Source organism: Sus scrofa, chromosome 18, assembly GCF_054392235.1.
Source record: "Sus scrofa isolate SSC_HxYL_T2T_F1_AM1 chromosome 18, Sscrofa_HxYL_maternal_Yorkshire_Landrace_v2.0, whole genome shotgun sequence".
In the NCBI taxonomy this organism is placed as follows: Eukaryota; Metazoa; Chordata; class Mammalia; order Artiodactyla; family Suidae; genus Sus; species Sus scrofa.
The window spans coordinates 34,136,882-34,164,010 of NC_139400.1; the positions used below are offsets into that span (position 1 = coordinate 34,136,882).

The 27,129-nt window shown below is 38.3% G+C and overlaps 1 long non-coding RNA gene across 5 annotated transcripts in view; it reads left to right on the top strand.

Moving 5' to 3' along the window:
• Window positions 1–27,129, top strand: part of LOC100514329 (uncharacterized) — a 277,119-nt gene that overhangs the window by 19,072 nt on the left and 230,918 nt on the right. The window contains exon 1 of one of the 5 annotated variants that reach the window (XR_002340408.2): window positions 14,482–14,736. The exons of the other annotated variants lie outside the window; for them this stretch is intronic. This is a non-coding gene — a long non-coding RNA (uncharacterized LOC100514329). Of the gene's footprint in view, window positions 1–14,481; window positions 14,737–27,129 lie in introns of those variants that run through there. 5 annotated transcript variants of the gene reach the window in all.

Sequence of the window (27,129 nt, forward strand, 5' to 3'; positions counted from 1 at the left end):
GACTTATGGATGATGGACATTCTGGCTGGTATAAGGCAGTACCTCAGAGTAGTTTTGATTTGCATCTCTCTAATAATGAGTGATGTGGAACATCTTTTCATGTGTTTCTTGGCCATCTGTCTGTCTTCTTTGGAGAACTGTCTGTTTAGATCTTCTGCCCATTTTTGGATGGGGTTGTTTGTTTTTTTGGTATGGAGCTGCAGAAGGTGTTTATACATTTTGGGGATGAATCCCTTGTCAGTTGATTCACTTGCAAAGATGTTCTCCCATTCTGTGGGTTGTCTTTTTGTGTTGTTTAGGGTTTCCTTTGCTGTGCAGAAACTTTGAAGTTTGATTAGGTCCCATTTGTTTATTTTTGTTTTTATTATCAATACTCTGAGAGGTGGATCTGAGAAGATGTTGCTGTGGTTTATGTCAGAGAGTGTTTGGCCTATGTTTTCCTCTAGGAGTTTGATAGTGTCTGGTCTTCTGTCTCGGTCTTTAATCCATTTGGAGTTTACTTTTGTGTATGGTGTTAGGGAGTGTTCTAATTTCATTCTTTTCCATGTGGCTGTCCCGTTTTCCCAGCACCACTTATTGAACAAGCTGTCCTTTCTCCATGTATATTCTTGCCTCCTTTGTCATAGATGAGTTGGCTGTAAGTGCATGGGTTGAATTCTGGGCTTTCTGTCCTGTTCCACTGATCTATATTTCTGTCTTTGTGCCAGTACCATGCGGTTTTGATGCTTGTTGCTTTGTAGTATAGTCTGAAGTCCAGGAGCCTGATTCCTCCAGCCCCATTTTTCTTTGTCAGGATGTCTTTGGCTATTCTGGGTCTTTGGTGCTTCCCAACAAACTTTAAAATATTTTGTTCAAGTTCTGTGAAAAATGTCCTTGGTAATTTGATAGGGATTGCATTGAATCTGTAGATTGCCTTAGGCAGTATAGTGATTTTGATAATATTAACTCTTCCAATCCAAGAGCATGGTATGTCTTTCCATCTATTTGTGTCATCTTTGATTTCTTTCATCAGTGGCTTGTAGTTTTCAGAGTACAGGTCTCTTGTTTCTTTAGGTAGGTTTACTCCTAGGTATTTTATTCTTTTGGATGTGATGGTAAATGGGATTGCTTCCTTAATTTCCTTTTCTTCTTTTTCATTGTTAGTATGTAGAAATGCTGTCGATTTCTGTGTATTAATTTTGTATCCTGTGACTTTGCCAAATTCATGGCTGAGCTCTAACAGTTTTCTGGTAGAGTCTTTAGGATTCTCTAGGTATAGTATCATGTCATCTGCAAATAGGGATAGTTTTACTTCTTCCTTTCCAATTTGGATTCCTTTTATTTCTTTTACTTCTCTGATTGCTGTGGCTAGGACTTCCAGAACTATGTTGAAGAGTAGTGGCAAGAGCAGACATCCTTGTCTTGTTCCTGATCTCAGCGGGAATTCTTTCAGCTTTTCACCTTTGGGAATGATATTCACTGTGGGTTTGTCTTATATGGCCTTTATCATGTTGAGGTAGGTTCCCGTATGCCCACTTTCTGAAGGGTTTTTATCAGAAATGGGTGTTGGATTTTATCAGAGGCTTTTTCCGCATCTATTGAGAGGATTATATGGTTTTGATTCTTCAGTTTGTTAATGTGGTATATCACACTGATGGATTTGAGGATATTGAAGAACCGTTGCATCCCTGGGATAAATCCCCCTTGATCATGATGTACAATCCTTTTAATGTATTGTTGGATGTGCTTTGCTAGTATTTTGTTGAGGATTTTTGCATCGATATTCATCAGTGAAATTGGCGTATTATTTTCTTTTTTTGTGGAGTCTTTGTCTGGTTTTGGTACCAGGGTGATGGTGGCCTCATAGAATGAGTTTGGGAGTATCCCTTCCTCTCAATTTTTTGAAATAGTTTCAGAAGGAGAGGTGTTAGCTCTTCTCTAAATGTTTGATAGAATTCACCTGTGAAGCCATCTGGTCCTGGACTTTTGTTTGTTGGAAGTTTTTTAATCACAGTTTCAATTTCAGTTCTTGTGATGGGTCCATTCATCTTTTCTATTTCATCTTGGTTTAGTCTTGGAAGATTGTACTTTTCTAAGAATTTGTCCATTTCTTCTAGGTTTTCCATTTTATTGGTGTATAGTTGCATATAGTAGTCTCTTAGGATCCTTTGTATTTCTGTGATGTCCGTTGTTACTTCTCCTTTTTCATTTCTAACTTTATTGATTTGAGTCCTCTCTCTTTTTTTCTTGATAAGTCTGGCTAGGGGTTTATCAATTTTGTTGATCTTTTCAAAGAACCAGCTTTTTGTTTCATTGATCTTTTCTATGGTTTTCTTTGTTTCTATTTCACTGATTTCTGCTCTGTTCTTTATGATTTCTTTCCTTCTACTAACTTTAGGTCTTGTCTGTTCTTCTCTCTCAAGCTGCTTTAGATGTAAAGTTAGCTTGTTTATTTGGGCTTTTTCTTGTTTCCTGAGGTGGGCTATCTTTCCATCCTGAGGAGAAGCCTCGATATATCCAGTTCCCTCATCCTGCAATTATAAGTCTTATGTCTCAGTCTCCTTCTGGAAGGAGCCTCCCACCTGAATGTTAGGAAGCTATTAAGAATTCATCTCCACTCAATCTTTAAATCTCTGCCAAGAATGCTAACAGAGCATCAAACAGCTCTTAGTTGCTTGCAGATCTGGGCTGAGCTGAGCCCATCGCCTTATACTACATCTTTATTTCCCATTACTTTTTCTGCCTGATCTGACTTCCTATCAGATTTAATTTTGATGACTTCCATTGGCTTTACTAGTGAAAACAGTGGGAAAATATGAATAACATATGAACAATATCTATAGTGGAATCACAGTGCTAACATGGATATCTCATTTTTAATAGTTGTCCTGTTCACAATTTGCAACTCATTGACAGTTGGGTATTGAATTTTTCAATAAATACATTTCCCTCTTTTGTGCAATTAGCTTACTCCGCTGCTGCTTCTTTTTTTTTTGTAATTGTCAAAAATATGAAAATATTTAACATATGGTCATTTTATTTCTTCATCATTAAGAAGATGTGTAACATCAGGGAGAGAAAAAATTGAACAGTTTGTGTGTCAGCACAATATAGAAAATTAATTCCTTTTAAGATATACTGGGGGATTTTTTTAATTATAAGCAATCTCTGTGTTTTCCAGGATTTTGAAGAATTGTATCTATGACCATATATAATTTAACTAACCCTGAAACCTCCCCTCTGCTCTTTAAAAACAAATCATTACTATCAAGTAGTGTATGCCTTGTGAGTTTGTCAAGCCACGTACAACAATTTACTGAGAGGTGACCTAAAGGTGAGTGACAGTTCACCCTAGAAAGCTGTTAAGAGTAAAGAGATGCAGTTTTTTATAAGCGATTATGTAGTCTCCCCTCAATTCCAGTAAAGTTGTAGCATGAAAGTAGCTTGAATAAATGCGAAAAGGGCATAGTTTGAGATGACTTATGCTAAAAATTTTTACTTTTGAGGACTGCAGAAAGTGATGACTATGAGATATCTTTTCTATTAGGAGAATATCTGTTATAAAGCACTTATATGCTTCTTTTGAATAACTCCTTTCATTTTATGTGTCAAAATATAAGAAATGAAATATACCTTTCCACCCTGTCAGACTCCAGAAATGGGATATTAAATGGCATATATATATGTATATACACATACATATATATATAATATATATATATATGCACACTCTAGAATATACTAGAGATTTAAAAAATGGAACTGAAGTTACACTTTCCTTGTGGTTCTTTAAAAAAGAGAAATAAATGTTTTTGAGTAAAAAAGACAAAGCCATTTAAAATACTCAACCAAAAATGAAACTAAAATCATATATGTATATGTGCATATATTAAAGGAAACATCTGTGTATATATCATTCACACATATATAATGTACATTCTACATAATGTATATCTATATACCTCTTTTCCTTTAAAGTAGCACAAAGGATGCATCACCAAACAAGTTGAGCACGTCATGTCTTGTAAGGTCACTTTGCAAGCAGATTACTTCAAAGATTACTGTTTGCCTCTCTTGTGTGACTTCCATGAAATCAGCATTCAGTAAGCCTGGCTTCCTGGCAAACAACGGAACATTCAGCTCCTGTGTGAGGAAAAAGATCTTTCCAATGAGAAGGGAGGGCAGAGAGTGGGAAAAAGTGGCAACTCTGGTACAAAGGAGCAAAGAACGGTGATTCATCAGGAGGGTGGGAGAGCCAGGCCTGCCTCCATGCCTGCCACGGTATAGATTCCACAACTGGCACTTACTTGGCGGATGAACCGCAGGGCCCTGACCTTGGCAGCTTTACAGAGGTAACCTTTATGTGAAGATGAACTGTTCTTCGGCAATGTCTCCAAGATGCTTGCCACGAAAAAATTTTTTTTCCTCTAAGTAAAAGGGGGAAATGCATGGAAAAGCGTACTTCATTTTTCCATTCCCGTTTACCCTTTGTTGCAGAGGCAACATTCATGGTTCATTGTAGAAAATTTCCCGTATGCCCTGTGTGTTTTCCACAGTCCTTAAGAACACATAAAGGACAGTTAATTAGAGGACACAACAACAATGGTTTTTATTCGTTCATTGCATTTTCCTTTCAATTCAGGCCCCTAGAATAGCTAGTTCTCCCTAGTAACCTTTTGTAAGGGTAATTCTTTTAATCTGTCTCATTCCCAATGGTGCAGTCTCTACCTAAAATGTTGCCTCCTGTCCCAGTGTCCCTTCTTTCACCCTCATGCCACATTATAAAAATGGCTGTGAGGGTGGCCTTCTGGCTTCCATTTATATGACTGTCAATTGCCTGTAATTTGTTATTCTCAGTACTCATGTACTGACCATCAGAGATGCCAGAATATATATGGTACCTTGTGTTTGAAAGCCCTTGCTTAAGAGGATCGGAGAGAATTTTATAGTCTCACAGTTCATATTCACAGCATGAATTCAGTAGGAGAAAACAAAAAATGAAACTCTAACATTGTTTTGGGATGATTATAGAAATACCAGGCACAGTCTCAATGCTAAAAAAAAAAAAAAAAAAAAAAGTATATTTGAGGAGTTTCCATGCCTGTGCATGCATAGTAGGCTGCCAGCTGAGACTGGTGGTGAGCCCATTCAGAAATTTCAAGTCACAGTTTCTTTGGGAATAATGTGCTATTGTGCCTGCTAGCTCCAAGCCAGAAAGGGCTTTTTCCCTTACAGCTGGCATCAGGCTTCATGATGAATCACTTGCCTCTTTATATTTTTGCTCTTCTTATTTTGTTGGAGATTACTGGCCATGATTGATGGCTCCATGCAACTGGTAAAAGCAGAAAATAGCTACTCTAGAGTAAAACAACAGGAAGGAAAAGGCCACACGATACTTCTGCCCTAGGTTTGCAGCTAAACTAGTCAGCTACGACTGCCCAAGAATGGGAATTTAATTTCCTTTTTCTGTCCCTCAGATGTTATTATCTTTACTCATAATAACCAGATTATGCTGGAAATTAAGGAATGTATTTCTTAACTAGCAAATACTAAACTAGCAAATACTTTTAAGCTGGGTTAAATATGGTCCATTTTGAAAGGTGTTTTGAATCAGAAAACCAGTATCATCCTATATGTTCACTTTCTGTATATCAGTACTGCATTGTGTACTTTTTTATTTTTAGTATTTATCATAATTCTAATTGATCAGCTACTTACTAGTCATTTGTTTATTGGCACTTGTACATGTTAAATTAAGCTCCAAGAGAGTAGGGACAAATCCATCCAGGTCATTGCTTATCTTTATCACCTAGCACACGTGGAGTGCTCAAAAACCATTTTAAATCGCTGGATGAATGACTAATACAAGGATGTATAATGTAAGGTCTCACTATATTATGTACTTTGTTATGAAAAATCAGCCAAATGTGTACATTCCCATGAAACTATGAAGAAGAGAGTAAGAGTTACAAGGCAGGAAGTGATACAGAAGCCTGGAGGAGGAGGCACTGACTCTTTTGACCCAGCGGAGGAGTTGAGAGCAGGCTGCCAGGCAGGGACAGTGTGTGAAGTAGGACTTGAAAATGGATGGGCAGCAGAAAGGTTGAGGGGCTGAGAAGCATCAAGAATATTTGGGCAGAACGGCTGGTTTGAAGTAGAGGGCTGTCTTCTGGGACTTGTTGGAACTCATGCTGGAAAAGACAGGTTAGGATCAGTTTGTCACAAACTGTGTGACAAACCAGAGAATTTCATTTCTAGTTAGTCAGAAAAGGGATCAGCAAGACTTTTCAGCAAGTAAATACCATGATCAGAGGGAGGCACGGGAGGTTAATCCGAGGGCAATGGGAACGGTTTGTCGCAGTGTGAAGAAGGAAGTGAGTTGCCCTGGAGCACTATTGTTATTGTCCAGAAAGGAGAGAAGAAGGGTTTGAAGTATGGTGAGGGGGGAGCATTTAAACTTGGGGCAGTGACGGCCTGCAGGTCTTAAACATCAGTTAACAAGCCAGCCATGGTGCTGTTAACCAGAAATATGAAGAAACAGATGAAAAACAAGTTTGAATGACAAAATGATGAATTTAGTCCTAATTATGTTAGGTTAGAGGCACTGAGAGGCCATGTGTAGTAAGTTTGACAATGCAATTGGAATTTCAGAGTTTAAAATCTTAGGGGTAGAGCCCGAAGGATAATGAGGAATCCAACATGAGGAGCAGTGGATGGATCAAGAGGATTGGAGGGCGTTGGGTCCTTGGAGATAAGAAGGTGAAGTTCTTTAGTGCCGAGTAGTCTGGGGGCTAAGGGTGAGCCAGAAGAGAAGACAGATACTAGAGAATTCTTTACTTATTTCCCAGCTGCCAGGATCTGCTTCTAGCTATTTATCTAGAACTGTTATGGGGTTGAAGAATGCAATAAAATACCGTGAAATGTTTACTGAGCCTTCACTATGTGCAAAGCATGGTAGTAGGCTCTTGAGGGATAGAAGGAAGCATAAATCACAACTTACTCTTATAAGAAGTTATAATCTAGCCAAGGAGATGTCATTTATTTAATTACTGATTATTCATAAGTGTGAAGTGAGCCCCTACGTTGTGCTAGGTATGGCTGCTCTTCTCTCCACTCAGAAGTCTCTGGTCCAGGCTAGATATTTCAGTGCTTTCTACTACTTCCTTTATAAACATGCTAGCCAACTCTTTTCCCTCCTCCTGTTCTCTCTTTAATTTATCTTCATTGCCCTGAGAGTGTGCTGTCGGAAGAACCGTGTGCAGAGGTGAGCTGATCTGCAAAGTGTGGCCATTATTTCCAGCGGTAGAACTCCCAGGATCAGGGTATTATCTTTCTATTGATGCCAAAGCAAAGATTACTTTTTTTTTTTTTTTTGCCATTTTGTGAAAATAATATAACTTTTTTTTATTATACAAGCAGTTTATATTTGTTATAAAAAATTAGGAATTAAAGATAAGTGGGGAAAAAAGAAAGAAGGGATAAAACAGAATTCCATACCCCTCAAACTCCAGTTTTTCCACCCAGGATAGTCACTTCACCATGCAACTCAGGTATTTGTTAGTGTCTACATCCAGCAGCTCCCCAGCTACAGGACTGAGGTTCCCACTCCTTTCTGAGATTCCTGGGTGGCTCCTTCTACTGCCTGGCTTAGTCTATTGGCTGCTCCTCATGCCTTTCTTTTTCACCTTGCCCCAGGTCCTAATCTGACCATCCTCTTTGATCTAAGCTGCGGCCTCTGTGGCCTCTGACCTGCTGCTCAGAGCTCACCCGAGCTGTTGGCTCATGGACTGGGGCCATTTCCCTAGACTGAAGAAACTGCCTGCCACCTTTTTCCTAAGGCCCCATGGCAGTCGCTCTGTCTTCATCAGAGTTTGGCACTATGTCACTCTTCTCCAGAGCTTTCAGTGGATTTCTTCTCTACATCACATGCTACCCACATGGCTTTCAGGGTCACATGGTGATGCTCAAACCCCGAGAAGAAGTTCTCGAAGGAAACTAGCTGTACTCGTTGCCTTTACACAGGAAACCTCAGTGCCTAATGCATGACTCCATTTGTCATTTCTAACTAATGCCAGTTGAAACCCAAATAACCTTCTGGTTTGTTTTATCCAAAATTGCATCATTGGAGGATTCATTACACACATGATTGAAATCAAGAAACTTTATGTCAATGACATTTTCCTCTCAATGCATCAGCAGGAATGAAGTCAATGTGATATGCTTTATTTTTTTACTGTTCTTTTGGTAGCTGTCCTGTTTATTACTTTAACCTACATTTCTCACTGTGCGAAGGAGAGTCTATATACTTCCTTTCCTAGCTCGAAGATGGTTCTCCTTTAGGAACATTGGAAACAAAGTTGGTTGAATGGGACCTTGGAGTCCAACACCTTTTCATTTGCGGAGGAATCGGGAAACTTGTTGTGGAGAAATCAAGTGACTTTCCCAAGAGTAACGTTGACTCAGTTGCCTTGTCTTTGTCATCTGTGTCATCATATGCCCTGAGACTATTTCTGTTTCTTTTTATTTGGAACACATATTTAAAGTTCTTTATGTGGTGTTTAGAATTTTTGAGCCTCATCTTTTTCCTTGAGGACTTTCGTCTTCCTGATGCTATTCATACAAGTTTACACTAATCTTTTAGCTTAGCCTTGGTCATGTGCCCACACTCCATGGCTTGCTCTAGTCCCTTTTAGAAGATGTCTTTAGTGGCCTCCCTCCTTACAATTTTAGAGCATTTAAAAATGATTACTTTGGGAGTTGTCTTTCGACACAGCAGATTAAGGATCAGGTGTTTTCACTGCAGTGGCTTGGGCTGCTGCTCTGGCATGGGTTTGATCCCTGGCCAGGGAGCTTCCACATGCTGTGGGCACCACCAAAAAATAAATAAATAAATAAATATGTTTAAAAAAATAAAATAAATAATTTCTTAGTTAAGATTCTTTTCCTTCAGCCTATTCCAGATTATCCCCCCTTTTTTTCCCCACAAAACCCATCCCTTTATAAGATCATGTTTTTGCCCTAAACCTTTAAAATATCTTTTCTGAAACTCACATAAAACGTTCCACTGCCATACTTTCCTGTTACTTCCTGCAGAGAAGAAAAAAAATGGCAAATATACTGAAGCAAGAAAACGAAGAGACTTGAATCAAGATGGGGAAGTGACAAGGGCAGGGCTAGCCCCTCCGAGAACTGTTATCTCTGCAACAGGAGTAAACACTTGATTACTCACCTCTGGCAGCAGGGAAGTAGGAACAAGCTATAATAATCCCACCTCTTGTCAAGACACGGTGTCAGCCAGGGAAACCTTTCCTTAGGGGACTGGGATGCACTTGGGGGATCTCCACTTGCCCCCATGGCTGCTTCTTGCCACTGCTGCCCCCTCTTTGCTGTTATGGAATTGGCATGCCCCTCTCCTGCCAGGCTTTATGCCTTTGGTGGGGAAGCACCATGTCTTACCTTTGTAACTCCAGTATCTGATATTTTGAAGCAAAGGTATGATGAATGAACCGTTGTGTTGTCATGAGAGTTATACTGAATGCTCAAACAATCTAAATAGAGCATATTTAGTTTTCAAAAAAAAAAAAAATTAATTCTTGTTACCAAGTCTTGTGGTGCATTGTAGCCTCTGCTTATCATCATCAATTTGTTCTTGAGTGGTAATTAAGATTAAGTAGAGTATTTCTTCCTCTGAGCAGACTACAGTTGTCTGCAGGATTCTTTTCCATTTCAATGTCTCTGGCAGGGGGTATAAATCTGTGTAAGTCAGCAGTTTAGTATTGCAAAGCCCACTTGGCTGCTGACATAACCCACATTTTCCACAATCAGCTTTATTGGTACTCAAGATGGCATATCTATATATTTTTTTCCTTTCCTATTTGTGTTCTCTATCTAGCTCTTCTCTCTGTTAGCTCAGGCAGGAGAAGACAGATGTTACCTCTTGAGCTTCATCTGACCCAACACCTGGGAACCATGCCTGGCAACACTGATTACAACTCCCATGCCTGGGGTAAAAGCAGGTTAGCCTCCCACTGCAAAGTTCCTTAACAAGGGTTCTGACTAGGGCCGGAAGAGCTCACTTGAAAGTGAGGAACTATGTAGCAGTAAAATGGGGGAAGGTTCTGTTTAATGGAGAGAAGAGGAAAAGGAACTAATAAAGGAAACAGAAAAGGAAGAAGTAGATGGACAGTGAGAGATGTTATGGGAATGTAGAGATATAGAAAACAAGTTCCCCAAATACCTTCAGATGTTTTATATGTAGACTGTATATGTGGGGGTTTTTATGGTAAAAAGAAAAAGAGATCAAAAGGCAGCTAGAAAGGCTATTAGGATAATAGAAGCTCTAGTCTTTTTTTTTTTTAAGATAAAGGATATTGATAGGAGGAAAGAGTTCATAAAAGAGATTGAAATGTTACAAAGGAAGCGTGCACGCGAGCGTGTGTGTGTGTGTGTGTGTGTGTGTAATAGAGAGAGAGAGAAAGAGAGAGAGGGAAGGAGAGAGAGAGAGAAATCTTATATCAATGTTTCTTAAAGTACTTTTAAAATGCAGAGAGATCTGTATCTTAACGCCTGGTGACTTCTAAGCATACTACAGATTAAAAGCTATTATCTAAGCACATTGGAAAGGGAGGGAATATGATGTTTACTGGCAAGAGATTAGTTTTAGATAAGAGGTAAATCTCCACTTACACATGTTGGAATAATGAGAAGAGAGAAATATGTTTAGTATATGGTGAGGTAAAAAAGATATATAGAAAGAAAAGCAAGAAGACCTGTCTGACTTAATGCTGCATGGTTTTTTTTCACTTCCGTTTTTCATTTGATGAGAGAAACAGTTTTCTCTGTGTATCAGTCTCTGTGCTGGATACTTACTTCTGTTCTGTAATCGTCAACTGTCCCTCCATATAGTGGACATTATTATCCTTCTTGTTTTTCCTTGAAAAACCTAAGGCTCGTAGAAATTGAGTAACATGTCAGGATGACACATCCAAGTACCAGTAGAACCAGGGTCTGGTCTCAGGTGAATCTGACTCCAAATCTCCAGCTTCTTTAGCACAAAGTTAGGGTCACCAAAGTTTTTCTGTGAAAGACTGAGAGTAAAGATTTTAAGTTTTACAGGCCACTACTCAACTCCGCCACTGAGTGCACAAGCAACCACACATAATATGTAAATAGTGGGCATACCCAGTTGCAGAAAAGCTTTATTTGTGGACATTGAAATTTGAATTTCTTGTAATTTCTATGTGTAACAAAATATTTCTCTTCTTTTGCTATTTTTTCAGCCATTTAAAATGTAGAAACCATTCTAGCTTTGCGGGCTGTACAAAAGCAGATGGTGGGCCAGATTTGGCCCACGAGCCATAGTTTTTCTTGTCAGCTCCTGGCATAGGGCACTGGCTGTCAAATTCACGCTCTCTGCAGCATCCTTCCAAACGTAGGATCGGAGATTATCCTATCAGAGTAAAGACTGAGGCTTACAGTGTGAGGTAAACATCTGAAATCATCATTGTTTTTCAAAGGAAAAACATGACTCCGTGTTAGTTCTGTCTCATTTTGCATCTTTTGCTCCTGGACCAGAAAAGGAGAAAGCAGACTATAGTGGGGACTGTGTTGCCTTTCCTCTGTTTTTCTGGATTTGTAATCCATGCTGCTCTGAGTCCTAGGAAGCCGATCTGATTGGATGCCGCCTTGGCTTTTGGTTGTGGCTGGCCACGTGCAGCACCTGTAGGGTAAAGGTGGGAGAGGAGAGTTTGGTTAGGGTCTTCCTTCCTCTGCTCCCTCCCTGAATGGTCTGTGCAGGTTGGATGTTGCCTCTAAGGTCCTTTTCAAGTGTCTTTCTCTGCAGGACACCTTGTCTCCAAGTTCCAGGAACCACTCTCCTCCTCTCCACTGCCAGTCTAGGGGGAGTTCTTGTGCCCTGTACTCCTGGCCCCGGGGTGCTCCGATCTTCCACATCTTCCAGACACCTTTGTATACACTCCTTTTATCCATCTCTTCCCACTCTGTTTCCTGTGAGGACCCTGTCTGATACTGAGAACATGCTTGGGTGTAGCAGTAACTATTTAAGAGGCGTCTGCAGAGTGCCTCAACCTCTGCAGGAAAAAAAAAAGAAAGCCTGTTACTTCCATCGTGTCCACACTGTACTCTGAAATAGATTTTAATAGCTTTATTGCAGTTTAATTGAGATACAATAAACTGCACATGTTTTCATTTATGTATGTACTCATGAAATCATCACAAGAATCAAGGTAATGAGTATCCTCATCACACCTAAAAGTTTCCTTGAGCCCTTTTGTAATATCCCCCTAGTGCCCTCCCCGCTCCCTTGGGCCCCATCCCCAAGCAATGACAGGTATACTTTCTTCTTCTGTTTTTTAAAGAAAGATTTTTTTTTAACTTTTATTTTTTATCTTTTTAGGGCCACAGGTATGGCATATGGGTGTTCCTAGGCTAGGGGTCGAATCGGACCTGCAGCTGCCAGTCTACATCACAGCCACAGCAATGCCAGATCCCAGACGTGTCTGCGACCTACACCACAGCTCATGGCAATGCCAGATCCTTAACCCACTGAGTGAGGCCAGGGATTGAACCTGTGTCCTCATGGATTCTATTTGAGTTGTTACTGCTGAGCCACAGCGGGAACTCCTGATCTACTTTCTATTAAAATTTAATTTACATTAAAAAAATTGTGTGTATATATATATATATATATATATATAGAGAGAGAGAGAGAGAGAGAGAGAGAGAAAGAGAGAGAGAGAGAATCTGTTCAATATGAACTCTTTTTTGGGGGGGTCTGGCCTCTTTCTTTTTAGTGTAATTATTTTATATAATATATTCAATTATTGTATCATTAAATGTTTACCGCCTTTCATGCCAGTATATGTTTTTGCCTCTGTTTAGAGTTTAAATTCTCCAAAGTATGCTACACTTGTCCTTGAACCTAGCACAGTACTTGTCAAAGAGAACACACTCCATAATGATGGAAGGAAGGAAAGAAGAGGGGTGTGGGATGGCAAGTAGCCTCCATCTCCGGAGACTATTTGCCTCTTTGGCACTAACACTCCTCAAGTCCTTTCTCTGGAGAGTGTTTAAGGATCTGTTCATAGTTGAAGGCTGTCACTAGGACTGGCGCTCAGTCAGGAGATAAAGCCACTGAGTTTCTTACTCTTTTACATGGGATATATTGTCTTGCACCCACCTCATCCTTTCTTCCTCTCATCCCTGTGGCTGTGGCGTAGGCCAGCGGCTACAGCTCGGATTTGACCCCTAGCCTTGGAACCTCCATATGCCGTGGGTATGGCCCTAAAAGGACCAAAAACAAAAAAACAAAAACAAAAAAAAGCGTGCACCAATTTCTCACCATCCAGATCCACAGAGGAAAGAGAAGTGGAGAGGGGCTGAGGAGGCAGGATGAAGTTAGATGGTGTGGGATTCCAGAGCTGAAGCAGAAATAGTCTTGCATATGTGTCTGTGAGTCGGAGTTAGGGTGTGGATCACATACTCCCATACAGGCACTTCCCCAAGAGAAATAAACAGGAAAGGTACCTTCATACCTTCTTTCTCTGTCATTTTGGGCTGAATCTGTGGAGTGTGAAGGACCTTGAGGGCCTTTATTCAGAGCTAAGTAGTAGTATTCCTTCCTTTTAGGTTTCTGAACTGTAGGACTATGAGATCGATTCTGCAGGAAAGCACAGGCCTTGAGAAATCAGCCTTGGCTTCAGGCTACATCGGCTACAAGAATTGGTTTTGTTAATGGGCTGAAAATACTGTGATAGAATCCTCTTTCCTCCTTCAGATCTGTGATGTCTGTAGATCCTAGCTCATTCGATTCATTGTAGCCTGGAATAATCCTCCTCCTCCAGGTTTTCTTCTCTCATGGGTTTATTAACACCTGTTAACATCGTGCTTTTATTGTGGGACAGAGATGGACAATGAGAGCCCTATAGGATTAAAAAACATAAGAAATTCAAATTGCCTCTTCCATCTCCACTAGATGTTCCATGATCTTCTGTCTTCGGCACTTTAATGGAGTGGGGACTGATTATTTACACCTTAATGTGACTGAGTTTCATAGACAAGCCCAGGCTTGCTAGGCCAGTAGCCAGCTTGCTCCCAAGGGAGCCTCATGCTGAAGGAATATGTGTAACTGAAATCCCAGGCTGCAGATTTCAAGAGTGCTAGCTCCAATTTTTTTAAAATTGCATAGATATAATAATTTGTACATGGGATAAATAGATTTGTGAGCTACCCTAGAAGTTTTACCATCATAGGTAACATGTTGGAGAAGACTCTATTTCTAGTTCAAGAGATTTCTTTACAAACTGAATGGATAGTGCATTTTTTTCAACTGCTTTTTCTGAGTCTGTTGAGATGATCATATATTTTTTCTTTGTTGGTTGTTGATATGGGGAATAATACCAATGGATTTTTGAATGTTAAATCAACCTTGCGTTTCTGGGATACACCCCACTTGATCATTGTGCAATATCCTCATTTTATGTTGTATTTAATGTGTTATTCTTTTGCTGAGGACTTTTGCAGCTATGTCCATGAGGGATATATGTTTGTGATTTCATTTCTGTTATGTTCTTGTCTAGTTTTGGTATCAGAGTAATGTTGGCCTCATTTAAGAGTTGGGAATTATTCACTCCTTATCAATTTTCTGGAAGAGTTTGTGTACAATGGTAATTCTTCTCTCAACGTTAGGGAAAATTCACCAGTGAAGCCATCCGTGCCTGGCGTTTTCTTTTGCGGAAGGTTAGTAACAACAAACTCAGTTTCTTTTGTAGCCATGGGGATGTTATTCAGGCTATTTAAGCTTATTTTTGAGTGATCTTTACTACTTTGTGTCTTTCAAACTATCAGTCTAGGTTGTTGCATTTATTGACCTAAACTTGTCTATGATATTTCCTTATTATCCTTTTAATATCTTTAGAATATGTAGTGATATCTCTTCTCTCCTTCTTAATTTGGTAATTTGTGTTATCTCACTTTTTTCCCTTTGTAAGTCTGGCTAGAAGTTTATCAATTTATCGATGTTCTCAAAAAGCCAACTTTTGATTTCATGGATTTTCCTCTATTATTTTTGTTCCCAATATTGTTAATATCCACACTGGCATTCATTACTTCCTTCCATCCGCTCACTCTATGTTTTACTTGCTCCTCATTTCTAGTTTTTTTAAATTGGAAGCTGAGGTCATTAAGACATTTTCTCTCTTCTAACACAGGCATTTAGTACTACATGTTTTCTTCTAGGTGCTAATTTAGAGGATGCCCACAAATGTTTCTATGTTTTATTTTCATTTTAATCAGATCAAAATTTCTAATTTCTCTTTTGATTTCTTGTAGCCCATAGGTTACATAGAGATGTGACATTTAGTTTTCAAATATTTGGAGATTTTTCCAAATAATTCTGTTACTGAATACTAATTTTCTGCTATTGTGGTCAGGAAATATACTTGTATGACTTGAGTTTTTTAAATTTATTGAAATACTAATCACTAATTTCTGTTATTGGTTACTGATTTCCTGCTACTGTGTTCAGAAAACATGCATGTATGATTTGATTTTTTTGAATTTAGTGAAATATTTTGTGACCTAGAATATAGTCTACCTTGGAAGTGTAATGTGTTCATAAATATAAGAATATGTGTTCTGTTGTTGGGTATAATGTTCTATAAATGTCACTTATGCCAGTTGGTTAATAATGATGTTCAAATTTCCTATATCCTTACTGATCTTTTCTCTACTTGTTTTTGTCCTTGTGGCTTTGTCTGTTTCTCATTGTAGTTTTGTCAGTTTCCATTTTATGTAGTTTGAAGTTCTCCTATTATGTGTATGAATGTTTAGGATTATTATGTGATTTTGATGAATTGACCTATTTATCATTAGGAAATGACCTTCTTTATATCTGGTAGTATTCTGTGCTCTGAAATCTACTTTTGCTGACATTTACATAATGATTTAAGTTTTCTTTTGACTGGCATTAGTATTGTGCATATTTTACCATCCTCATTCCTGTAAACTATTTGTGTCTTTATATTTGAAGTGCATTTCTTAGAGTTGGCATATTTTTGTGTTTTGTTTATAGATCCAGTTGGAAAACCTCTGCCTATTAACTGGGGTATTTAGACCATTTACCTATTTTGTGTTTGTTAATATGGGTTGGTTTAAATCTATCATTTTGCTACTTGTTTTCTATTTCTTCTATCAGTTCTTTCTTCATTTTTTTTTTTTTTTATTTTTCTGGCTTCTTTGGGATTAACTTTTTTGAGAATGCTTTTTTGATTTAATGTTAATTCATTTTTGGCTAAACGGTGGTAAGTCTTTTGTTATTTTAGGGGATGCATTAAATATTGTAGTATATATCTTTAGCTCATTACACTCTACCTTCAAATGATATTATACCATTTAATCAACATTATAGGAACATTATAATATCTGCTTCCATTTCTTCTGTGCCAGCCTTTGAACTAACATTGACATATGTTTTACTTTTACATGTGTTATAAACCCCATGATACATGGTTTCTACTTTAGTTGAAACAATTAACATCTTTTAAGAACTTTACATAATAGCACAAAGCTCCTTCATGTTTTACCTTTTTGGTTATATGTTTTCTGGTGCTCTGCATTCCTTGTGTAGATCAGGTTTCCTTCTGGCATCATTTTGTTCTGCCTGAAGATGTGTCTTATAGTGCAGGTATGTTTATGATGAATTCCTTCAACTCTCAGATATCTGAAAGTCTTTATTTTGCCTTTGGTCTTGAAAGGTGTGTTCTAAATTGCGATTTTTCTTTCAGTAGAATAGAGATATCGCTCTGCTTCTCACTTGCGTTGTTTCTGGTGTGGTGAGAAATTTGCTGTGATTCCTATCTCTGTTCCTGTTACATAGTCATTTTTTTTCTGACTAAAGAGTTTTTTGGTTTGTTTTTCACAGATTTTGAGACATTTAATTACAGTGTGCGTTGAGGTAGTTTTCTTCATGAATCTCATACCTCAAACTTATTGAATTCTTCAACCTATGCAATTATAATTGTCATCAAATTGGGAATATTTTTAGACATTATTTCTTCAAAGATTATTCAGTACCATCCTCCAGCTCCTTTCCAATGTGACTCCAATTACATGTACATTAGCCTGCTTAAAGTTGTTTCACAGCTCACTGATGCTTTTTCACTTCTTTTTTGATTCTCTTTGCTCTATGTATTAATTTCTGATACTTTCTGTTACCATGCCTTCAGTATATTACTTTTTCTTTTTGCAATTGGTTCCATCTAGTGCTTTTATTTTAATATCTAGGCATTTTATTAGAATCTTTAAAATTTAAAAATATTTCCCAAGTATCTGCATACCCTTTTGACTACATCAAAGATGATTTAATTGTTTTAGTATTCAAGTTTTGATTCTATTATCCACTCTTTCATTCAGAATTAGAACAAAATGAGAAAACAAAGATAAAAATAATTTTCACTGTATTGTGCAATAAAAATTGTTTATAACGAGACCCCATCATGGCTAAAATAAGCTGAAATATCTTTTGAGGCATCGAAAACATGTTAGACCATTTTACCAGGGTTTTATAGTTCCAAATTATCTTGCATTTTAATACATAGCTCTTGTTTTATGTATATGGTAACATTCACTTAAAGGGAATATATCATTTTTCAGCTATTTAGGATAAAGTCCAGGAGTGATTGTCTTTAGGGTCTTAATCATTTTATACTCCTTTCTTTTTTTTTTCTTTTTTTCTTTTCTATGGCCGCACCTGTAGCATATAGAAGTTCCAGGCTAGAAGTTGAGCTGGAGCTGTAGCTGAGACCTACACCATAGCCACAGCAACATTAAGATCCGAGCCACCACTGTTATCTATGCTGCAGCTTATAGCAATGCTGGATTCTTAACCATCAGGTGAGGCCAGGGATCAAACCTGCATCCTCATGGAGGATGGGTCCTTAACCCACTGAGTCATACGGGGAACTCCTATGCTCTTTTTTGGGTCCTTAACCCACTAAGGCACACTCTTCAAATAAGATAATTTTCTCTTTACTCTGTATCTCCTGGGTGGTGTTTATTAGCATCGATGGTGAAAACAAAGATCAGAGTATTGAGTTTTAAATTTCTAATTTCTTACCTTTTCTCTTTCTTAAACATTTTTGCTAGAGTATATTTTTAATGCACTACTTTTTCTAAATGTTTTTCTAAAATATTAATAAATTATGTGCTTCAATGTTAATATCAGTATGCAAAGAGATTGTTTGTATTTGGAAACTACAAAGTAGCTCATTAAATGGTATTCATTTTTATAAGGTTTTATGTATGCTTGAATATATGAAAATTATGTATACATAAGCAACAGTGACTGAATAGGAGTAGATACATAAAACCCTAGTGCACATTAATTTTTGCCTGTGTTTTTAATGGCAAGATAATGTCTCTCCTCAGAAAAAATAGCTGTAGCAACAACCTAAGTAGTTAAGAAGAGATGCAGAGAAATGGGTAACATTAATATCTGAAACAACAAAATAACACTCAAAATATAAAACAGATGTTTAGGTGGCTTCTACATAGGTCAGGGATGAGCAATCCATAGCCACTTTTTGCAGAGAGATGGCTGTTGATTAAATTTCAAGGTGAGTATTTAGAGAACTGTCTTCTCCATGTTGCTACTTCTCAAATATGCCCAAAGATTAATGTTCATCACTAAACAATGACAACTTTCTCACTGATGCTGTTCCATTCTTTTTGAAACTAATAATCTAAATTGTAAAATAGGTATATTGTTCCCCTGTTGAATTCTACAAGGCTATATTCACTTTTGATAAATGAAAAGAAATTGATCATCTTAACATTTTAATTTATTTGTAAATTAGTTTTTATGCAAAAATGGTTGTCTGCTATTGACTCGGATGATTTTACTTATACCACAAATGTCATCTAATCATCTCAAACCTAATTAGATAGTGGTACCCTTTAACCGACATTTGCATTTTTAAAGAAGGTATATTTCAATTTCTGTTTGAAAGAATTATTTTCAGTGAAATGAAATTTGGCTTTAAAAAAAATCCTTTAGAAAATGGAAAATTATTTGGGGACAAGGAGACCACTGGGAGATCTACCACCCTTACCAGGCATTAGCTCATTTAAGACCCTTAAATATGCAGATTCCTTCCTTGTTCCCTTCTGAATCGAATCTACTCTCTTAAAGCCTCCAATTCACTCTTTCTAAGTTCTTATGCCAGAACTCCACCAAAGAAGTGGAAGAACTATGCAGGCAGTGGTGGCTTTAGTCATTCAGTGCCATTTTTTCATTCAGTTATAAGACTATATGGTAAATTGGATGTCAAGACTAAACTTAATGAGGTACAGAAGGACACTTACAAGATTGCAAAACAATGTAGAAACTGCTCTATGGCTTAATTTACTCTCTAGCTTGTTTTGATTTCATTCCAAAAGTGTTATCAAGGAGTGCTATTCTGAGTATAATAAGCAATTCCAAACAAACGTAAGCCATGATTTCTGTCCTCAAGGAGTTTATAGTTTATTTGATGAAACAAGACATGTCTAGCTTTCCATAATATTGAAAATTCAAATTTCGGTATAAATTCTTGATCAAGACTCTAGAAAAATTCTTGGATAAGATTTGTCTTCTTTTCATCCTTTGTGTAAACAACACTTCTTTGATGCTTTCTGCAGACAAAAACAAACAAACAAACAAACAAACCAACAAAAAACCCAACAAGCAAGCAAACATCAAACACTTGTGCAGCAGTTTTCTTTGGACAGTAAACAGCATGAGTAGTAGAGGAAGTCAAGGCTATTGTAATTATTGTGTGTTTTGAAAGGAAGAACTTTGGACTCAGTCAGGGGTATCAATGAACCATGATGGTGGCTGGCAAATATCAAAGGTTTCTGCAGACTAACATAGAGGCTATTGTGTAGTGAGTAAGATGTTTAGCAGAGCAAGTCAGCTCAGACATGTGCATCTTCCATGACCTTTGAGACCTAGGGAGAGATAAGTATCTTGGAAGTACTATATAGAAAACAACACCTAACCCCAACGTTATAACTCTTAAGTAAAAATACTTCTTTCTGTAGAAAGAAGAGCAATCTATGACAAAATCGTTATACTAGGCTACAAGCTTGGGACCTATTTTCTAGGTTCCAAACTCTGAAACATATTCTAGGATGAGCAAGTGGAACTGCTTGACTTAATGCACTGCTAAAAACTATGTTGTATTTTTAGAGATTATTTGCTATCATATTAGGAGAAAAAACTCTTGAACTCTGGCTGGAGAATAGTGTAGAATTGAAAGAAGTGGCAGTGCTTGCTGGGAATGGTTGGGGAGTTCGCTTCTTGTAGTTTCATGTTTTAAACATTGATAAGATTTCTATCTCTATACATGGGAACTTCCGGCAATTAGACCGTAAATTCGGAAGCATGGAGAAAGATGAGCAAGTTCATGGCAATTCCTAACTATAGTTCAAATGGAGGAGGAAAATGACTCCAGATGATTACTGTCTGTAAGTGATACTCCAGAAATTGGTATCTGCTACAGTGATTCTCAGTCTACGTTGCAAAGAATCTCAGGGCTCTGAGAAGGGATATTAGGTGCTTCCTGGTTGTGGTGGTTGGCAGTAGAAAGGGATTCAGTCCCTCTGATTTCACACTCATTAGGAGGCTATACCTTTCTATGTTTCACAGAATCTATGGGGATTCTGTGAAAGCTTTCATGTCAAAAATAGTTTTTGGCCTTTCCTGCAGTAAATCTGAGAATTGTTCTTTCAGAGTTAGAGAACCAAAATAAGCACTTGAGCTAATTCCTAATTAATAGAATTATTAGAAACCCTGAAGCTCTTTTGCATTATCCAGTAGTGACTGACACAAAAGAAGACAAGAAGTATGTAGATAACTAACTATATTTTGAATTGAAAGTTAAAGGAAATCACTCCATTATGCTGTGAATTCAAGATAATTCTTGAATACCGGGTACATAATTTTTGAATCTCAGGATTGAACTTTACCAGTCGGTGAGGATGACAAGGATAAAATCGCCTCTATTTACTGTTGGCTTTTACTAATTTAGGGGACGTCAAAATATTTCTGGGTCACGCATTGGTCATTTTCTAGTTGCTCATGTGAAAAGCTATGTGAACAACCTGAAGATTCTTGGTCTGCTTGAAGTGCCTGATTGGGGATATGTTGATGACAAAAGGAGGGAGACTACATCCAGAGAGGATATCAAATGCCTGACAGTCTCACTTGAGGTCTGTTTAAATGGGGAAGGTGCAAAACACAGTGTTACTCAGTCGCAGGCATCGTGTAAGGGCCACACTCCCTAGAGTGCCACTCCACGATGAGGTAAAGGCTTGCATGGGAATGCAAATCAACTCACTAGGCCCTCCAGTGAGCAAATCTCAGTGTAGAAAAAACGTCGTCAGTGGACCTAGATAGTGTGCTTAGTGATTGCAGTATACTGAATATTATGTCTCCTCAAAAGTTATGTGTTGAAATCCTAAATCCCAAGGAGATGATATTAGGAGGTGGCACCTTTGGGATGATGAGAGAAGCGTCCTCATGAACGGACTGAGTGCTCTTACGAAAGAGCCTCCCCCTGCCCCACCAAAACTCCTTTGCCCCTTTAGCTATGTGAGGTTACCGCAAAAAGAGAGCTGTCTAGACATGGGCTCTCACAGGACATTGAATCTTCCCCATCTTGATCAACTTCCAGGCTCTAGAATTGTGAGAAATAAATTTCTGTTTATAAGCTACTCCGTCTATGGCATTTTGCTCTAGCAGCTGTGAGGGAAGAAGAAGTTTTCTTCTACTCTTCTAGGTTCTTCTGGCTAGCCTAAAAATTAAATTGGCATGAGACAGATTTATAGGAGAAAATCGAACAAGCAATAACGCATACATGAGAGAAACCCAGGAAAACTGACTAATTCAGAAAAATGGCTGAAACCATCACCATAAATACCATCTTCACCTGTAGACAAAAGCTGTTGAGGGTAGTGGTTTGGGACCTCAAAGGGGAGGAAGCCAGTTGACATTGAGAAAGAGCAAATGTTTGGTAAATAAAGGTTTGCTAGGCTCTGCAGAGACAGTGAGATACAGAGAGGAATGTTAACAAACAGATTTTGCTAGGCTTCTTCCTGTCTACAAGGGCGAGGCTCCTGTCCTGGAACAGACCCTCTACATCCTTCAGACAATGAGGAGGAAGCTCAAAGTTTCTTTCTGAACTTTTTGGGCCTAAGTTATTTTCAGCTCAAAATAATTTGTATGTCAAAGAGATGTTTTGGGGGTAGCAAAATTTTGCTCTGTACAGTCCAAACCAATTAAGTCAGTGACACCAATGATTTACACTGTGACACAAGCTCCTTATCTCATTACACACAGCTAAGGAAAGAGTTCACAGACAAGAAGCTGCTCTACAAACTGGACTTTGAATAGCGCTAATGTGAACAATCCTATAGAAACTAACTCTTACTCTTACTGAGTTATCCACAGATCTAGATACTAAGACTTCAGACAATGACTTTATCAGCAATATTGAAGAAGGGTTTCTTCTCCATAAGTATCGTGAAGGTAGAAGCTTTAGAAAACAAATCACATCATGATGGCAGAGGTGACATATAATTGGATAAATATGCCTGGTATGACTCAGAGCCTACTTAACTGTCAAGTACCTGCTAACACAGGAGAGAGTATGACAACACGAAGATGATAAAGTGCTGGACATCATACTCTGTATCTGTGTTAAAGTGTTAGAGATTCGGAATTTAATTAGGGGACTCTGTGAAGGGAGATTACACGGCATGACAGTTTATATGTGTGAGTGTGGTGCCATACTGCGTAGGACAGAAAACCTGTGACCACACTTCCTAGCTGTGAAAATACACAAAATTAATGTGCATTACCTCATGTTAACAGTGACATGTGAACAATCTCACTAAGTTCAGTTTCATTATCTATAAAACAGGAGTAGTGATAATCACACCTACCAAATAGAGTTGTAGCGAGGATTGAATAAAATATTCATGTAGAGTACTCAGCGTATAGCATGCTCAGTACAGGTTAGCTGTCGTAATTTTTTTGTATCCAACTAAAGTACTCTCTATAGTACTTGACCAATCACTAAAATAAATCATAGATAGTCTTAAGTATTATTAAATGAGCTGGAAGAAAATATATGCTATAGGATGAAAGGATCTCCCAAGCCTCAAATTTTATGTCATGAAAGGATGTACATTTATTAAAGGAGACAAAATTCTGTACCTAGCTTTGGTAAGCTGAAAACAGCAGAGAAGCAAACCAATGTGTTTCAGACTCAGTGAATCCTGAAGATTTCCAGAAACAAATATGGGTTCTTCCTCTAAAATTTTCTACTTGACTGTAGTTGGAGTCACCTGGTAAAAATCATTTATAGGTAACTCATCTAAATCCACTCCTGGATGTTTTCATAAAGGCTGTAATTTGGGGAGTTTCTGTCTTGGCGCAGTGGAAACAAACCCGACTAAGAACCATGTGGTTGTGGGTTCGATCCCTGGCCTCACTCAGTGAGTTAAGAATCTGGCATTGCCGTGAGTTGTGGTGTAGGTCGCAGATACTGCTCGGATCCTCTGTTGCTGTGGCTGTGGTGTAGGCTGGCAGCTGTAGCTCCGATTTGACCCCTAGCCTCCATATGCCACAGGTGCAGCCCTAAAAAGCCAAAAAAAAAAAAAATTAAAGTTTGCAATCTTGACAGCCTTTGAGAAAATAGTCTATTTATGTGTAATAACAATTTCTTCTGTATCAGAAGAGATCCATACTTTAGATGCTAGCAAAACAGTACCACTGTCTCTATCAAGACAAAAAATGTATAAAGTCAAGAGGCTATACCATGGAAAAAGTGTCCTTAAACCTGCATCCCGTGACATCAGAGCCAGGCTTGGTGATTCTGGGAGGATACATATTCAAGGGCTTAGCATGAGATGAATAATTGCTGAACCATTACAGAGGAAAATACCCACAACATTAACATTTGCTTGGTTTCATTGGGAGGAGTCTAATTGGGACCAGCCTTAGGAAAATACAACAGGTGCATTAAAGTCCTGACTGCCACACCTTCACCCACAGAAAAAATAATGGTGCCCTCTTCACACCATTCAGGTGCTCCCAAGACTAGGTCTGGTGAAAAAAGAATAGGGATCAAAGGGATCAGCTCTTGGGGAAAGCACTTGAAAACCAGGGTGTCAGCAACATCCAAATGTTCACCTGGATCCAAGCACTGGCCATGTCCTGCTACTGAGAGAGGGGCAGACTGCTATAGATTGGAGAGGGTATCATTGCCTATCAACATCTGTCCACCACTACCTTTCTATTGTGACTTACCGTGGGACCACCGTCCCTCCAATTAGGCTTTTTACACTGCTTATTCTACTAAAATTTCACTTTAGTCTTACTAGTGCTCTTAAAAAGGCATTGCATGGGGAGAATGCTCAGGAAGGTTCACTCTCTCATTTTATTCCAGACTCTGCCTACGTGTCACCTCGTTGAGGACTTCCCTGGCCACCCTCAACTCGTCACTCACTCTAAATCCTTTTCCAACTTTCTGTTTCCTCTTAAAATTTTATTCATGCCCTGTGTTATTTATTGGTTTATCCATACAACTCAAGTCGGCTCCTAAAAATATACCAGTTCTACAAAACAAAGAGTTATGATTTCAAGATCCAGTGCTTTAACAGAGAACTATATCCAGTCTCTTGGGATAGTTCATGATGGCAGATAATAAAAGAAAGGGAATGTATGTTTTTGTATGGCTGGGTCACTTCGCTGTATAGCAGAAATTGGCACACCATTGTAAAATCAACTATAATTTAAAAAAAGATCCAGTGCTTTAAAATCATCTATGAACTTGGTTTCTTCTTCAGATTTGTTTCTTCTCTGAACCGTATCACTTCCTCAAATATATTGCTATGACTAGTCCTCTACCATCCCTTGTAGCAGATGTCATGCTATAAATTGGGTCAGAGGAAGCTTGGAAGGGAGACTATGTGAGTTTCTGTGTCAAGCTCCATAGCTGCTCTTAGTGTTTAAGGGTTTAAAGTTTCTACCACCATTTATAAAGAGCTATTATATCCAGTTACATAATATTTAGAGTCATGTCTATTCTGAATCCAGTTCTATAACTATTGACAGAGTAAAGGATGTGCAAGTATTGGGCTGGGAGCTGGCTGCTTTCTTCAGTTAAAATTGTCCAAATGGCACTTCCTGATGAGTCATGGAGAGTCTATGGCAGGGTGCTCACATGTCATTACCAAGGTTACTGAAGCATTCTGCCCTCTGAGCATATTTTCAGCCAGGCTGGTTCTATAAAGAAATGGATAAGGCAGCTATTCTGCTTAATTTGACGGCCCTCAAAACAAAAAGCTAGTCTGAATATAATTTTATTCATATTCACTTGATCTGAAATTCCTACCATAGTTGCTTTCTAGAGATGCACATCTTCTAAATAAATAAAGATTTTTTTTTCTCTAAACACTAGAGTTATAAATTAGCCAGCTGACACATTGGCAAGGGTTAGTCACCTGATCAATATTTCATCACATCTTTCTTCAAGTAAGGGAGCTCAGGTATCTGACATGTGAATGAAGAGTGGCAGTTGATTATGAGAATTAAATAAGATATTATATAGAGAGCACTCAGCATGAAGAAAATGCTGAAAAAATAGTAGCTCTCAGCAGAGAAAAAAATGAGATAGAATAAATTATTATTAGGTTTCTAAGGCAGGTTAAGAAGCTCTTTATGATACTGTTCCTCAAACTACATCATTGTTATGAGAACCAGAAACCTTGCTGCCACACATGCTCCTGCAGTCCCAAGATCTCTTAAAAAGGAAACTTCAGGTAGTTTTCTCTTTATCACTTTTAATCCTAAACCATTCCCCCGGAGATGTAAATGATTAATATCAACTCAGTCTTCAATGTGGAGAAGAGAACACAAAAACACCAGGTAACTTAGAGTAGACAGGTGTGCAGCGATGAAAGCAATGCCGATGTCTTTTCACCTCCGTCTAAAACAGACTTTGTTTCCCTTTCCTTTTGACTTGGCCTCACATTCTTCAGTCATTGAGGACCCTACACACTAACTCCGTAAACTCTAGATTTCCTGATGGTAGCATTTCCTCAAATGCTTGCCAATTGAAGACTCCAATTTACTTATTTCTGGATACCCCTCATTAGCAGTATCATTTCCCCCCATGCTACCTATTTTCTTAAGTGAAGACGCAGGAGAACGAGTAAAGCAAATGCTTGAACAATCTCTCTGCTGATTTCTGAAATATCAAGAGGGGACTTAATTTTTCTTTTGGCTTTTGCAGACATGGGGCAACAACACTGATCCACAGGTTCTAACCATTATGCAGCTGTGACATTGATGCCCAGTGGTCTCCCATCATGTAGACTTTGGGATCAAGAGGGTTAACAAACATATACCATTCGTAAGACTCAGATTAGAGAAGGAAAAATAGTCTCATTTCCTAGGAGAGGCAAGATCCACCTTCCTGTGGAAAATCACCTTGTCAGACTTCCTTCATCAAACTTACTGGTGCCACATGCTCATTAGAGTTCTGGCCAGGAGTTAGAAGCCAGGTTCTTTTCATCTCAAGCTCTTCTTTCTGGGCCGTCACTCAGCTTTTAGGTTTTAGTTTCCTCAGCTGTAAAGTGAGTATGATCTCTACACTAGCTACTTTACCAATTGTTATTAAAATCAACTAAGAAAACATTTGACTTTTTATTCAAGGAATAAGGTGTAACATTATGGGATGAGGTGTGTCAGATAACCTTCTGGGCACTGAGGGTACAACAATGAATTAGACATAGTCCCGTCCTTCGGTTGGGAGTTAGACAGATAGGCAGATGACTGCTCATCATAGTAAGTACTATACAGAGATACAACAGAAACCCATTTACCCACTGGATTTAGATGGATAGAAGATTGGTTATCAAAAAAGTGAATTTACGTAGAATATCGTATGACTGATACACATAAATTTAACATACCCACATAAATATACATTTATTAGTCAATCTTTTAGTATTCCATGTAATTCCTTTGAGTAGGGCTCTACCCATTGGAGTTCTGACTTCCCTTTCTTCCATAAACCATACCCT